General features: G+C 50.3%; 1 protein-coding gene across 12 annotated transcripts in view; it reads right to left on the bottom strand.

The window, feature by feature from the left end:
- MCF2L (MCF.2 cell line derived transforming sequence like) overlaps window positions 1–14,682 on the bottom strand; it is a 1,263,355-nt gene that overhangs the window by 226,841 nt on the left and 1,021,832 nt on the right. The gene's annotated exons all lie outside the window — the stretch shown is intronic.

The following is a 14,682-nucleotide window of genomic DNA, read 5'->3' as shown; positions in this document are numbered from 1 at the left end:
AGGGGGCGGTATCACGTGACTCCGCCCTGAAGTTGTCCGCATACTTGACGTCAGCGATGTCACATAAGTCCCACCCCGGCGCGCCTACGTCAGTTTTCTTGGAATAACTTTTCCGCACAACAACGCACAGCCATCAGAGAAAAAGCTGTGAGAGTATAGGAACAGTGTGCGAAAGAGCAGATACATAGAAAAGTGAATGGTGAGGAACACCACCATAAGGGGCAGTGCCAGACACTGCAGCACCTAAGGGCAGGGAAAAGAATAAGAACAAAGCACGGTCCTGAACAGCAACCCTACCAGTACAAAAATAGCCACCCCCTAGAGACAAAGAACATATGAAAATTTTATTGATAACATGTAGCAGGACTACAACCCCAATCAATAACAATGGAGGGGAACCAGTCCGGGGCAAACAGAAGACGACAAACCCCAGAACAGCCACAGCACAGAATGTAACATCCCCCATAGGAACAAGGGCAGGGGCCCGGCCAAAAGACCCCAACCCAGGGGGCAGCAGAGAAGCATGGGGGCCAGAACCCCTAGCACTAAAGGGAGGAGAGGAAAAAAGGGGGGGGGTTGAAGGTAGCCCCAACCTGGAGCAAACAGAGTGTAAGGGCACAGAAGCACCTGTAAACCTATCCCCCAATGATCCAAGGGAGGAAATGGAACAAATAACAGGACAACATTCCGCCAAAAAAGAGCGGGAGAAAGCGCTCACAGAAGACATAGCCACCCACAGGAAGGTGAGTGCAGAAGACCAAGTCAAAGGTCCTCGCAGAATGGGGAGGAAGGGCGGGTCGTGAAGGAATCTGCGGCTAGAATCGCCTCTACCAGATACAACGTTACAGAAGGTAAGTAACTCGTACATCTGATAGAGACTACTAGCCGCAGATTCCATAACGTAGAATAGATACCCTAGCCATACCCAAGGGGGAGGCGAGTCTGCAAGACAACCCCACCAGCCTCACAGGGGACAAGGCCAACGGACAGAGAAGGAACCCTGTCCCCCCAGGCAAGGGGAACCTCTGCATTCAGGAGACCCCCAATCCCAGAAGGGATGAGGGAAGACAAGAAGAGAGGCAACCCGCCTTTAAGCAGCAGGGGAAGCGAAGGCCAGGCTAAGGAGGCCAAAGCGCCCGCACCCATCCAAGGAACCAAGGATCCCCACCAGGAGCCCTGGGGCTCAAGCAATGAAGAGGAGCACATAGGAAGAAGAGCAGCTGAGAGAGTCCAAGGAAAGAGGTAGAGAGAGGCAAGCCCCCTCCCTCACACTGGGAATGCCCAGTGAAGAGGGCACCTGTGCTTATCACAGCCAGTAGGCAATGGACAAGACAGAAAGGTGCCTTCGGCAATAAGGCAGGTGGAGCTGACGAGTAGCCAGAGGTCACCCAGGGCAAAAAAGCCCAACACCCCACAGGGGCAGACAGCACCAGAGGAGGCACAAGAAACTCAAGAAACTCCAAAACCACCACAACCCCAGGGAGGAGAGGGAGAACTGAAGACAGGGCCGGCTGGAAGAGGAACGAACACACACCAGCCTCAAGCAGCGGACAAGGCCAGGAGGACTGTGGCGCTAAAGTGCCAGAAGACAGAGTGATGCAAAAGAACAGCAGGTCGGCATCTCAGGCACAGGCCGCTGTAGACAACAGCATGGAACAGTGCACCCAGGACAAACCAGACGCCAACCGAAGACAAAGGCCAGGAAGGCCGAGAAGGCCCCGGACACACCCCAAGGGAGAAGGCCGCATATACGGCCCAAACGACAAAGAAGCAGAACCAGGTAAGGCTATGACATAAGGTCGCAGAAAGCAGTCCAGACCAGGCTACAACTCCGCGACCCCGGAGAAGGACAGCCCGGGTCGCAGCGTGAGGCATACCAAAAACCCTCATCAAAAGGACCGACATACAGTAACGCCACGGACAGCAGAGGCCCGATGGCAACCCCACCTCCCCAGCACATGACAGAGCTATATAATAGCTACTGGCACCCCACATAGGGTGAGTCACTTCCCAAGACATGGGAACCCTCTTAGGAAAAAACTTTCCACAGCAGAGGAAAAACAGAAAAGACCTGCGGAGAACCCACAGACGGCTTGCCATTCAGCCAATAGAACAACATAAGGCCTAATCTCAGGGCCAACACGGCTCAGCAATAGCCTAGAATCACAATCCAAAAACGGGCCGAACCAGCAGCCAACAGCACCACAGTCCTAACCAAAGGACTTGAATGCACAATAATCACACAGAACACAGGGACGAACTGCCCCAGCAGAAGAACACCTCCCAAAACCCAGACGATCTCCCAGGTCACTGAGGGGAGGAAGGAGGAGGAGGAGTATGAGGAGGAGGCCGAAGCCCCACCAAGAACCTCTGAATGGCTGAGTCCGCAGGGGCGTGGAACAAAAGAGCACCATCAAAAGGAAGGTCCGCTAGCGGTTCCCGAATATTCTCTGTGAACACACTGTCCCGAAGCCAGGCATGGCGATGAAGTGCAACCGAAGAAGCCATGGCACGACCAGGCACCTCCGAGATGTCCAGAGCGAAGCGAAGAATAAACGCAGCCAGCTCCTGTCCATCCAACACGTAGTGCCGCAGATCAACACCGGCACCCTCCTGAGAAACGGCAGACACAAGGCAGCAGTGGCCCTAGCCAAAACGAGTATTAAAGGCCCTCAGAGCTGCACTGGTAGAGGAGAACATATTGCGCCTCCAGGAGTCAAGCCATCGGGCCTCCTGCGACGGAGGAGACAACAGTGGCAGAGAGGGGAAGGCATCCTGCAAAAGGGGGTCACGGGATCACGCCGTGCCGAATGGTGGCGGTGCAAAAGGTGTTGGGGTACCGGGTCCCCCGTGGCGGGCGGCCCCAAGTCCCCAGAAGAGAAGAATGGAGCGAACCCTTGAAAGCAAGCAGCAGGACTCGACCACCAGAACCCTGAAGGAGGATCTCCAGAAGGTGATCTGCAGGGAAATGGGCAGCTGGATCACCCATGCGCAAAATTCCCACAGCCGTGGAAACAGCGCAAGCAAAGGCAGCACCCACCTCCGTAGGGCCCAGCGGTGGAGAAAGCAGCTCCTCAGTTGGGGACGGCTGCAAGCTAAGTCGGCCGTCCCCCAAGCCAACCGGAGGAAGGAAGGGCCAGGTCCGGAAAAGAGGAAGAGGGACCGTGGAGCGGAGGACCTGTGGCACCTCCGGCCAAGACCGCGGACGCGGTGAGGGCAAGGAGCCATCCTTAGCCGACACTGCAGAAAAAGCCACGATGCGGCGGCCCGTCTCCGGCGAGGATGAAACCAGCAAACGCCAGACCTCTGGAGAAGAAGAGGCGTCCGAGGATGAGTCAACGGCCCGACGCCGGCCTGGCACTGTGGAGTCCGCAATCTGAGGCAGACAATGTCGTCCAGCTCCGGGGGAGACGCTGGAATGACCTCTGCCACAGTGCACGGCGCAGGAGACCGAGGCTGGGCCGGAGCCGGGGCGGTGAGGGAACGGCACTGGAAAGACGCCGACCTGACCTCCGACGAGGCAGCTGCCTGAGTGGAGGGGCAAGAGGGACCCGGGGAGGGGCAAGGGGTCCCCCACCAGCCGCAGCCCGTAGGAGGACATAGTGGGCCCTCCGCCAGCCTCTGTGGTGCTGCCAGGGCCAGCAGCCACCGGTGCCTAAGCGGCGTCACCTTGGCATCGGACAAAGCCACCGCCTGTCCCAAGGGCCGAGGGGGGCTCTGGGACGCGACCCGAGCCCTGGCAACCGCCCACAACACCACAGGGACTCCCGCAGGAGTTTGCGGAGAAGCAGAGGCACCATGGTCCGAAGGTTGGACCCCCGAAGGGCACACCCAAATGGCACCACATCCACCAATCCAGTCGGCGCCGGGGTCGGAGCCACTGGCGACGCCACGGAGGACCCAGCACACGGCAAGGGATCCGCAGACATCCCAGGAGGGGAAGGAGGAGGAAGAGAAGCCAGCAAGGCCTGTAAGGCCACCGCATATGTCTCCATCTGGGCTCTAGATGCCCCTACACCAGGAAACTGCAGATTGGGGGACGACATGCGGGCCTGCACCACCCGCGGAGAGCCCGCGCCCCCAACAGGCCGAGAACCAGCCCTCGGGGACAAACTGTGACACTTACCGACAGGTGAGCGACGCTCTTGCGGCCTGGGCGAAGGCCGATGTTGAAAACAGAGGCGACGATCCCTGAAACCCGCCGCAGGGGCCGGAAGTGGTGATGACGCCGACCTGGACATACGAGCTGAGAGAAATTTCATCCGGCGCTCCCGCCGGTACTTCGGTTTCATCTGCTGGCAAGCCTCACAATCAGTGGAGTCGTGGTGCTCCCCCAAATACCACATGCAGATGGGGTGAGGATCCGTCGCCAACATCTGACACACACAAGACGAGCATGTCCTAAAGCCCGATGGCATTTGCACACTGTTCCCACACACAACGAAATAAGAGAAAGGGAAAGGCCTGAACAGGCCCGGAGCACGATCCGGATCCACGTTGCATACGGAAAAGGAAAAAACTGACGTAGGGGCGCCGGGGTGGGGCTTATGTGACCTCGCTGACGTCACATACACGGACATCGTCAGTGCGGAGTCGCGTGATGCCATCTCCTCCCCGGCGCACAGGGATGCTGGGCAAAAAGATTTTACTGATCCAGTCTCACGCCTGGAGATAATTCTATGTTAAGGAATCTGCGGCTAGTAGTGTCTATCAGATTGTACAGTTACCTGTGTGATAACAGCCAACCCCGAGACCACTTAATCAATCTCCAACAGTCATGGTGAACAGTCATAGGGCAAATTGAATAAATAATACATAAGAGAAATCCTGACTCTATATCATAAATATATTTTTTGACAATATTGCTATACCAATTATTCCAAAGAATTCGTAACTTAATTTGCTCGTTCCACATTAACATTTTTGTTTAGAAGTATTATATGTTTGGACTCACAGCAGCTAAAAAAAAACAACAAAAAAACCCAGTGGATTCGGCGTATCCAACATAGCTGGTGCATTCAATGTGGTATTTAGTGCATGTCCCAGGCTCATAACTTGAGTACACACCAACAAACTGCACATTGGTTATTATTGAATTGATAAACCTGTCACACTGAACCACATGATTGGGGCACTCTGTTTTGAAACTTGTAACGTTTAACGCTTCTTCACAGCTTATTTTTGATTTAGCAGACCCTCTCCTAGAGAGAGCTCTGCTCAATCCTTGTCTTCTGTAAATCCTGACTACAGGGATTATTCACTATCTCCCCATCTATGAGGCGCAAAAAAAAATTAGCCAGTGTGAGACAGGCTTAAAAAGCAAATTTTCCAGATATGGAAGGAACTGACTGACACTAATAAACACTACTTCAGTGAGAATACACCTTCAGTCTCTCCTACCCGCTCACCCTCTGAGAAGCATACAAAACAGTATTCCGTGGGCAGGCAATTGCACTAATAACAAACCATAAAAGAGAAAAAGTTTGGATAGTGGAAACACTGGAACAGGCGGTGGGTGACTTGGAACGAGACCAAGATCAAGACCCTTCTGACACCGCCACCCTTCTGTTGCTCCTTAAAAAACAGGAATACAAAGACCACCTATGGGAGGAAGCAAAGATACGGCTCTCCACAACTCAACACACTATATATGAAGTGGGCGATAAAGCTGGCAAGCTTTTGGCCTAGCTTGATAAGCGAGAAAAAGCGGATAGGTGGATAGCAGAGCCCCAACTCCCCACAGGAGAAATTACACAAAACCCCCAAGACATAGTAGACATCCTAGCACGTCACTATGAACGGGTCTACACCTCAGAATGCACAGTAACGCAAGAGGAAGCAGAGGATTTTCTCTGCGGTATCCGACTCCCTAAACTTACAGAGACAGAATTCCAACTTCTGGAGGCAGAGCTCTCAGCAGAGGAGTTAGCATTAGTGATCTGCAAAATTCAGTCAGGAAAAGCCCTCATCCCTAACAGAATCCCTATTGAATGGTACAAATGAAACGCAACAACACTCACGCCCTATCTCGTAGCGATGTATGCGACCAGTCTAGACGAGGGAGAGCTACCGCCAGATCAAAGAGCGGCAACTATAGTGGCCACCCACAACGCTGGTAAGCCTGCGAGGGACTGTGCCTCATACTGGCCCATCTCCCTCATTAACGCAGAAGCCAAGATATTGGCCAAGATCCTGGCCAATAAACATACGCCATACTTAGCCAAGTTAAACCACCCAGATCAATCAGGATTCATGCCAGGGAGAAATACGGCCTTAAATCTGAGACACTTCCCTAATGTTCTGGGACACAAACACACAATACAAGAAGAAGCCATTGTGCTGTCTTTGGACACGCGCATGACCTTCGATACAGTCAAATGGCCCTTTATTTTCGCCGTCCTCACCAAAATGGGGTTTGGTCCCACATTTCGTTCCTGGATCAGACTGTTATATACCAATCCCCTGGTTCATGTAGTGGATAATGGACACATGACCGGACAGTTCCCACTGCAACGAGGCACACGACAGGGCTGCCCATTATAACCGCTGCTCTGTGTCCTTATATTAGAGTCCCTGGAGGCCTGGGTGAGACAAGAACGGTCATTTGCAGGCTTCGTTGGACTGCTGACTGTGAGGATCGCATATCCCTATATGCAGACGATGTTCTCCTATACATTGCCTCTCCCAGACGATCCCTGTCCTGTGTGTTGGACAGCTCCTACGGGAAATACTCGGGTTACATGATAAATTGGACCAAATCTGTGCAGTATGTCTTGCAAGGCCCTCCGCCAAAACTGCCAGCTGGGTGCGACGTAACGATTGCGGAGGAACACTTTAAATACTTAGGAACCTCCCACCTGTTTTAGCCGGGTCTCCCCACTTTGAGTTAGGGACAGAGGGGAGTGGGTGGGGGTGGGACATGCTGTCTTGTTTATGGGAGTTAATGTATCGGATTTTGTCTTGCTTTGCCTGCTGGGACAACTGGGGTCCTTTTGTTTTGTTTTTACTAAAACTTTATAAAAGAGTTAAACCATAAATACTTAGGAATCCATGTCACACATGATCCATAGGTTTTCATGACTCTGAAGCTCCAAGCCCCCTTGCAGGGGCTACAAAGAGACACCAAACACTGGCAATCACTACCGCTGATGCTGCTGGGGAAATTGGCACTTTTTAAAATGATGGAGCTCACAAGGTTCCTCTAAGTCATTCAAAATACTCCCTTCCCAGTTTCCCAGTCCTACTTCCGAGTCATAGAGGCAGAAGTCACCAAACTCCTCAGGTATAACAAACCAGCAAGCATAGCTATGACAAAACTGTACCGAACATGGTACAATGGTGGAATAGCTCTCCTGAGTATCCAAACATACTACTCGGCGTCTCATTTAACTGTAATTAACTACTGGCTCCACGTCCTTCATATGGACCCGGATACAGACTAGACAGAGTGCAATTGGGAGAGGAGGACCTGTACCACGCACTATACAACAAACCACGGGCCCTGATAGGCCCGACAAACCACACACTACAGGTGTGGCACTTAGCACGCAAAAAACTGGGATGGCACAATACTATCACACAGGCGACTCCCCTCTGGGTCAAGGATACACTGGGCAGGCTGGGCAAGAGCAAAGGCTTCACACACTGGGACAATATCGGAATATCCAAAAGTTGGGGACCACTGAGGGTGGGGGAAAATGCTCACATTTGCACAACTCCAATCGCAGTACAAGATGACGCAGACGGGGCAATTCTGCTACGGCCAAATCAAGCACACCCTTGAGACAGCAATTCCCCCTGACACTACTCAACCTGAGGCCTCGCCATTAGAGTACAGGTTACTGACGGAACATATGGAGAAAAAACAATCTCCATGACATACCGGAAAATTATCAATAACATGCCTGACCCCATGCAAAAATTCCTAGATAAATGGAGCCAAGAGGTGAGAGACCTAGATGACACGGATTGGCAGGAGGCGCTAGCCTCACCCGGGGAAGTGGCGAATGCATCCCGACTGCACTTAGTACAGCTTAAGATACTACATAGAATTTACTACACAAGAACTACTATTTATAAAATAGGGAAAATTGACACCCAACTTTGCCTGAGGAAGTGTGGTGCGATCGGTACCTGCTTCCATACCATCTGGGCCTGCCCCGCAATAACGACATACTGGTCGTCTGTTATGGCCACTATCATAAGAGTAAGTGGAAACACAGTCCCTCCAGAACCCAAATGTTGCCTGTCAAACATCTGGGAAGCAACAGACCCCAACTCCGCAATGCAGACATGGGAAACATTGGGAATAATGCTGGCTAAGAGGAACATCGCTAAACATTGGGGAGCATCTACCGCTCCCACACTTACGAAATGGTGCAAAGACATGGAGATAGCTATGGTGGCAGAAAAAACTGTATATGAACGCAGAGGTTGCCCTAAAAAGTGGATACGATTGTGGGGAGGATGGAACACCTATATGGGGGTATATGTGCTTTACCAACAATACTCAAGAACAAGACATAATATAATGCAAAGGATATCACAGCTGTTATGAGACGGAATTATAATGATGCAACGAAAGACCAATAATGTAACTTTTTTTTTAAAGGCAATAGCTAATGTATAAGACTAAATGTACGCAAAGTTGTAATGTGAGTGAATGATAAGCAAGTGCCATTTATGATGCAATAAAAAGAATGTAAAAAAAAGCACATTTTCTATATTTTTGTACTATGCATTACTTTGATGTTCTGAACATGTCGTAGAGTCAATCACAGATATGTGTAGCAAGAGCCATGGGCATAATTAATTTTAATATTTTATATGTGTGATATTAGACAAAAATTAAAAAGATCATTTGATGATTATAACCGCTGCATGTATCGATTAAACATAGGTACTAACGTTGATGCCGATACTGCAAGCATTGCTCTTTGGGGATTTACCTGCATACATATATACATTTAGAATAGGGATCGACAGACCTGACAAATGTCAAAGAGCCCCTGGGCTTGTGAACATTGGATAGGCTGTCGGAGCCACTGCATTTCTATTACTCCAATGAATGACAGTTTTAAATCTTATCAGGGAATCAGAAAATGAAGGTCCCTGTAAGATACAATTAGGTAATTTTTGCTGGGAAAGGGAGCATTGTCCTCCAAAAACACTTTCTGAGCTTTCTTAACAAATTCATAAGAGTGCCCTGTCATATTCTTTTACGAACAGCTCAGACAGGAGGACATCACGGCAGAAATCTCCTCTCCCTCATTTCCTCTGATTATATATTACTCAATGAAGCGGATCAAGCAGTATGATCGGTCACCTTTGGATGAAAAAAAAGAATGAAGTAAATCTCTGATATGACACATATGAAGCGTTTTGCAAAACACAGAAGGAACTGCCCTTTAATTAGGCGGTCATTTGTCTAGCCACAGTGTGCATCGAAAGAAACTGGCATTGAAACGGCCCTGGAGGCTGTAGTAGGAAATAGGACTGTGCAGCCTGCAGCCAAAAAAAGAGCAGGGACCCACAAGGGTATGGTGCAAAGGAACTCACCGGGGCTCTCATTTAGAGCGCATGGGAATCAAAGTATAAGCCTGGTGCCTTGTCGATGATCATGGCAGGAGGACATGCCCAAACAACAAATCATTTGGTCATGCCCAGCAGCTTTTAAGTTCATGGGGATAGGAAACAGGACATGGGTAAAGGCAACAACCTGCACACAGAGCACAGTGGTGATAAATAATCAGACTGGAACCCTGAAAAAGAAGTTGTGATTCACCTAAGAGGAAAGACGATTGACATCCTGTGTCGGCGCAGTCGTCAGATGTTGTACAGGAACAGGTGGCAGAAGCCGGCACGTCCTCATTAGCTGTGTATTCTTGTGATAAGAAATTAAAAGGCTAAGCATCAAGTCGTTAGTCCAGCGAAACACAGGACCCCACACATGGCTCTTCAGGTGCCCCTACCTAGGCTATAACTAAAGAGCACCTGTACCGGAAGTCAATATAAATAGTATGGTCTCCAGAGTAGCACCTTTTGGATTTGGCTGTGACATAAGTGTGACAATTGCTGAGCCCTAAAACTGAGAAAAAGCACAGTTGAGTGATGAAATTATTAATCTTGATTGGTAAAGCTTCACCTAAGACTAAACATGTTTTAGTGGCATGCGTGCCCAAGCTCCTGAGACAGCAACACGTTCTAATGTAGTAATACGTGCATGAAACAGAGAGCGCCATGTTACTTTAAAATTGATGGGGCGCATTATAATCGCCTGTAGTCAGCACCCGCATATTTAGAGGACATACTAATGTGCGCTTTTAGAAATCTAACAGTAGGCCGAGGATCAGTGCCATGTGTTAAGGGTACATTCATAGCGTTTGTAGATTAATGTAGAGCCTTAACAGGAGTGTGATGCTTTATATAACTTAGAAATGTGGTTAAACATGTGTTTTGCTAAATTAGTAAACGTGCCATATTAAGAGTTGCACATGTAGGAGACAGAATGAGACGCTTTAACATGGAAAAGAGCTTATGTTCAGAGTTGAAATGTAACGTTGTTTTTTGCAATGGAATAGAGCGCCTTGCTTATAATGTAGAATTATTTAGAAATGCATTTAAATGTGTAAAGGCCTGGGACATAGAGAAGCCAGTAGAGGCCTAATTGTGATTTCTTTACTTAGCTTTGGTTATTCTTGTGAAATAATTTCTTGCTAGGAAAGGTGTTGTTCTCAGAGAATATTAAATTGTAACTTTGAATGTGCACAAGATTGCTTCTCACGTTTTTTAGTTGCAGGTCCAAGGCCACGGACCTCGTTAGGTAGAATGATCCATTGTTTAGAAGTTAGGCCAGTAGGAGTGTGGACGAGTAGTTGCCAGACGAATGTCCAGCTGCAACATTTGGCGGAGAAGGTGCCTGGAATCCAAGGACACCTCAACGGACGCGGGATGGAAGAATGCCATGCTGGAAAAATCCGAAAACCGATACCTGCCCAGAGGGGTGTGCCTTGGCGCGTACCTACGATTTTGGGAGTTTTGTATTAGGGACAGTACCCGAGGGTGGAGTGCAGATTTTGTTAGGAGGTTGCCAGAGCAGGATGTAGGCAATCCTAGACAAGCATTGGAGGGAACGTAGGGCATAGTGGGGCGTAGGAAGGAGCATCTTAGAACTAGCTCAGTAGTTTAGGCTACTTACTTGAGAAAAGTGAATGTACTTCTTAGGAGGTCTTCCCTGCTGACACCTTTACTGTTGCCTGGAGGGAATTGTTAAGTAGGGATGTCACCTTAGAGTTAGAGTAGGGACAGATTAACTTTTTCCTTCCTTTTTGTAAATGCAGTCCAGACTTCAAGTAGGGATGGTAATTGGATGCCTGATGTTTCTTGAACTAACGTTGCTTTTTATTCTGAGTCGGTTGAGACTCCTTCGTAGGATTATGTTTGTATTAGTGCCAGTTTACCTTTTGAACCTCTTGCTGAGGTGTTTGTATGTCCAATTATTATTATTATTTTTTTTTTTAAATCTTTTTATTGAATTCAAATAACAAAAACATAGAAAAGAAAACAGAAAACAAGGCAGTGCATTACAAATGTGTCATTTCGGCGCGGGGGGGTACATTTTCAAATCAGATGTCAGAAGTATGTGATGAGATTGGGGAGGGGGGAGGAGACCAGGAAGAAGCAAGATATCTAGATTCCCGTGGAGGAGACTTCCGGCTGGGAGGATGACGGGTCAGTGTCCAATTCTGAATGGGGGGGGGTGAGGGGGGGGAGTACATAAATCACCACGGTATGCGTTCCATTGATTCCAGATTTTCCCCCATTTGCGGGGCGTGCCACGGGAAACATACACTGTCTTTTCCCTAAACATGCACCAGTCCATGTTTTGTTGCCACACCAGAACTGTCGGTGGCCTCTGGGCACCCCATAGCTGAGCAATGTCTCTCTTGGCAATCATATTACCAAGGTCACCCATCGAAGCTGCGCCAGGTCATAATCATTCGGCTCCCAGACATTCAACAGACACCGTCTCGCCTCAGGCATCGATTGCACACCCGTGACCTCACTCATAACTTCATGCACGCGAGTCCAGTAGCGCATCACAGCAGGACATTCCCAAAGGATATGGAGAAACGTGCCCACCAAACCACAGCCACGCCTGCACAGTCCATCCACAGAGAATCCCATGCGTACCAGAAGGGGACCAGTCACGTAAACCCTATGAAGAATTTTGAGCTGGACAAACCGGAGGCGTGCCGGGATAGCCACTTCCTTCGGGGAAGAGATCGCAGCCTGCCAATCCTCGTCATCGAGTTCCAGACCATCACTAGTCCATACCTCTCGAAGGTTACTCAGCAGGTCGGTTCTGGCATTGATCAACTTTTTGTAAATGAGCGAGATCGTGCTATCAGGGACATGCCCATCTAGTATCCGATCTTCAAGCGGGGACGCCTCCGGAATATCTGAGCCCAGGGGAAAGACAGACAAAACCGCATGTCGGATTTGCGCATATCGGAAAGATTCTCTATCAGTCAAATTCATACTCAACTTTCAGCTCCTCAAACGTCTTGATTCTACCCTTGATCCACACATCATTCACCCTGCTGATACCGATAACATCCCACCTATCGAAACCCTTCGACTTCCAGAGGGATCCAAGTTTTCCCGACGCATAAAGCGGGGTAGCACGAGTCGGCTTATCAGCCCAGCCCAGCCCAGGGCCGCTGTAGCGCGATACCACACCTGCACTGCTGTCCCAGTGGGGCGCGTGAGAGATTGGCCGGCAGATCTTGCGTACAGAGCCCTGTTGTAGTCTCCAACGGGCAGCAGCCATCTATCCATCTCAAACGCCGGGCTCGGCAATGGACCGTAAGTGCAGTGGTTGATGGCCCCCAGCTGAGAGGCCCAATAGTAGCGGCGGATGTCCGGGAGCGCGATACCCCCATCATACCAGGGGAGCGTCAGCTTCGCAAGAGCGATACGAGAACGGCCCCCCCATATCAATTGTCTCTGTAGACTTTCAATCTCACGAAAGTAGCGGGCAGGCACAATATCAAGTGTATTTTGCAGCGCATAAAGGAACCGGGGGAGCGACATCATCTTAAACAACGCCGCCTGTCCCAGAGGAGAGAGAGGGAGCCTACCCCACGCAGTCACATCAGCACGGAAGCGCTGGAGAGGGGGCAACAAATTGCGTTCATAACGAAGCACAGGGTCCAAGGTGATAAAAATCCCCAAGTACTTGAATCCCTCCCGCACCACCGAGATAGGACATCCACGAGGCAGGAGAGGAGCCTCGCCGTAGAGAACATAGATGCAAGACTTCGACCAGTTGATGACAAGACCGGAATTTTTACGGAAAGAGGTCAAGACGTCAAAAAGGACAATCAACGATTTCCGAGGCGAGGTAAGATACAGGAGTATATCGTCTGCGTATAAGGATATCCGATCTTCAAACTCCGGAGTCCATCTAATGCCCTTCAAGGACGGTTCCCATCTCAGCCATGCCGCCAATGGCTCCAAAGCAAGGGCAAACAAGAGAGGAGACAAAGGGCAGCCCTGGCGCGTTCCCCTACCGAGAGCAAAGGAGGCTGAGACACGACTGTTTACCACCACTTGGGCTAAGGGGTCGGTGTATAGCAGTTTCACCCAGTCAATGAAGGTAGGGCCGAAGCCGAATTTAGAGAGAACCGCCCAAAGATATGGCCACTCCAGCGTATCAAACGCCATGGTGGCGTCCAGAGACGCCAAGATGGCCGGTTCACGCAGAGTCGCCGCCCGCGCGAGGACTCCATGCAAGCGCCGGAGATTCAGTGCCGTGTTGCGATGGTGTATGAATCCGGATTGGTCCGGATGAACCAGATCGCCTATGACAGTGACCAAGCGGTTAGCAAGCACTTTGGCCAGAATCTTCGGTTCAGCGTTAATCAATGATATGGGCCTAAAGGAGGCGCAGCTGTCAGGTGGCCTGCCGTCCTTGTGAATCACCACTATGGAAGCCAATCTTTGATCAGGAGGAAGGGAGCTTGCCTCCAGCGATTCTAAAAACATCGACCGTAGATACGGTGCTATCACATCCGGACGGAGCTTGTAAAGCTCTATAGGGAGCCCATTAGGGCCCGAGGCCCTCCCCGAGCGAACCGAGCGGATGGCAGTCGCAACCTCATCAACTGTAGGCAGAGCCTCTAGGAGATCCCTTTCAGGGTCGGACAAACGTGGCAGCGAGATATCGCGCAGGAGCAAGTGGGAGTCCTGCTCAGGTCTATCAGATACCGGGGAGTACACTTCCCGGAAATAGTCAGCGAAACATTCAACAATATCAGCAGGGTCGGTGATACTCACGTCGTTCACATCCACAATCACAGGGACCACTCGACTCGCACATTCCCTCTTATCCAGCCAAGCAAGCAATTTCCCCGCCTTATCCCCCACATCATACAGACGTCCCTGCTGTTCTCTGCTCATCTCTTTCGCCGCATCAGTCACCATCGCCCTATACTCGAGTTGTTTTAGACCCAAAAGGTGCAGCCTCTCCGGGGTGACCTCGGACTCCAATTCCCCTTCAAGAACGGTGATGTCATTTTCCAGACGGACAACCTCCTCCCGCCGACGTCTCTTAACATTGCCAATCAAGGAGAGGGCCTGGCCCAGAATGACAGTTTTGTACGCTTCCCACAACGTGAC

This window comes from Lissotriton helveticus, chromosome 8, assembly GCF_964261635.1.
Source record: "Lissotriton helveticus chromosome 8, aLisHel1.1, whole genome shotgun sequence".
Lineage (NCBI taxonomy): Eukaryota > Metazoa > Chordata > Amphibia > Caudata > Salamandridae > Lissotriton > Lissotriton helveticus.
This window is presented reverse-complemented; position numbering and strand designations above follow the sequence as displayed.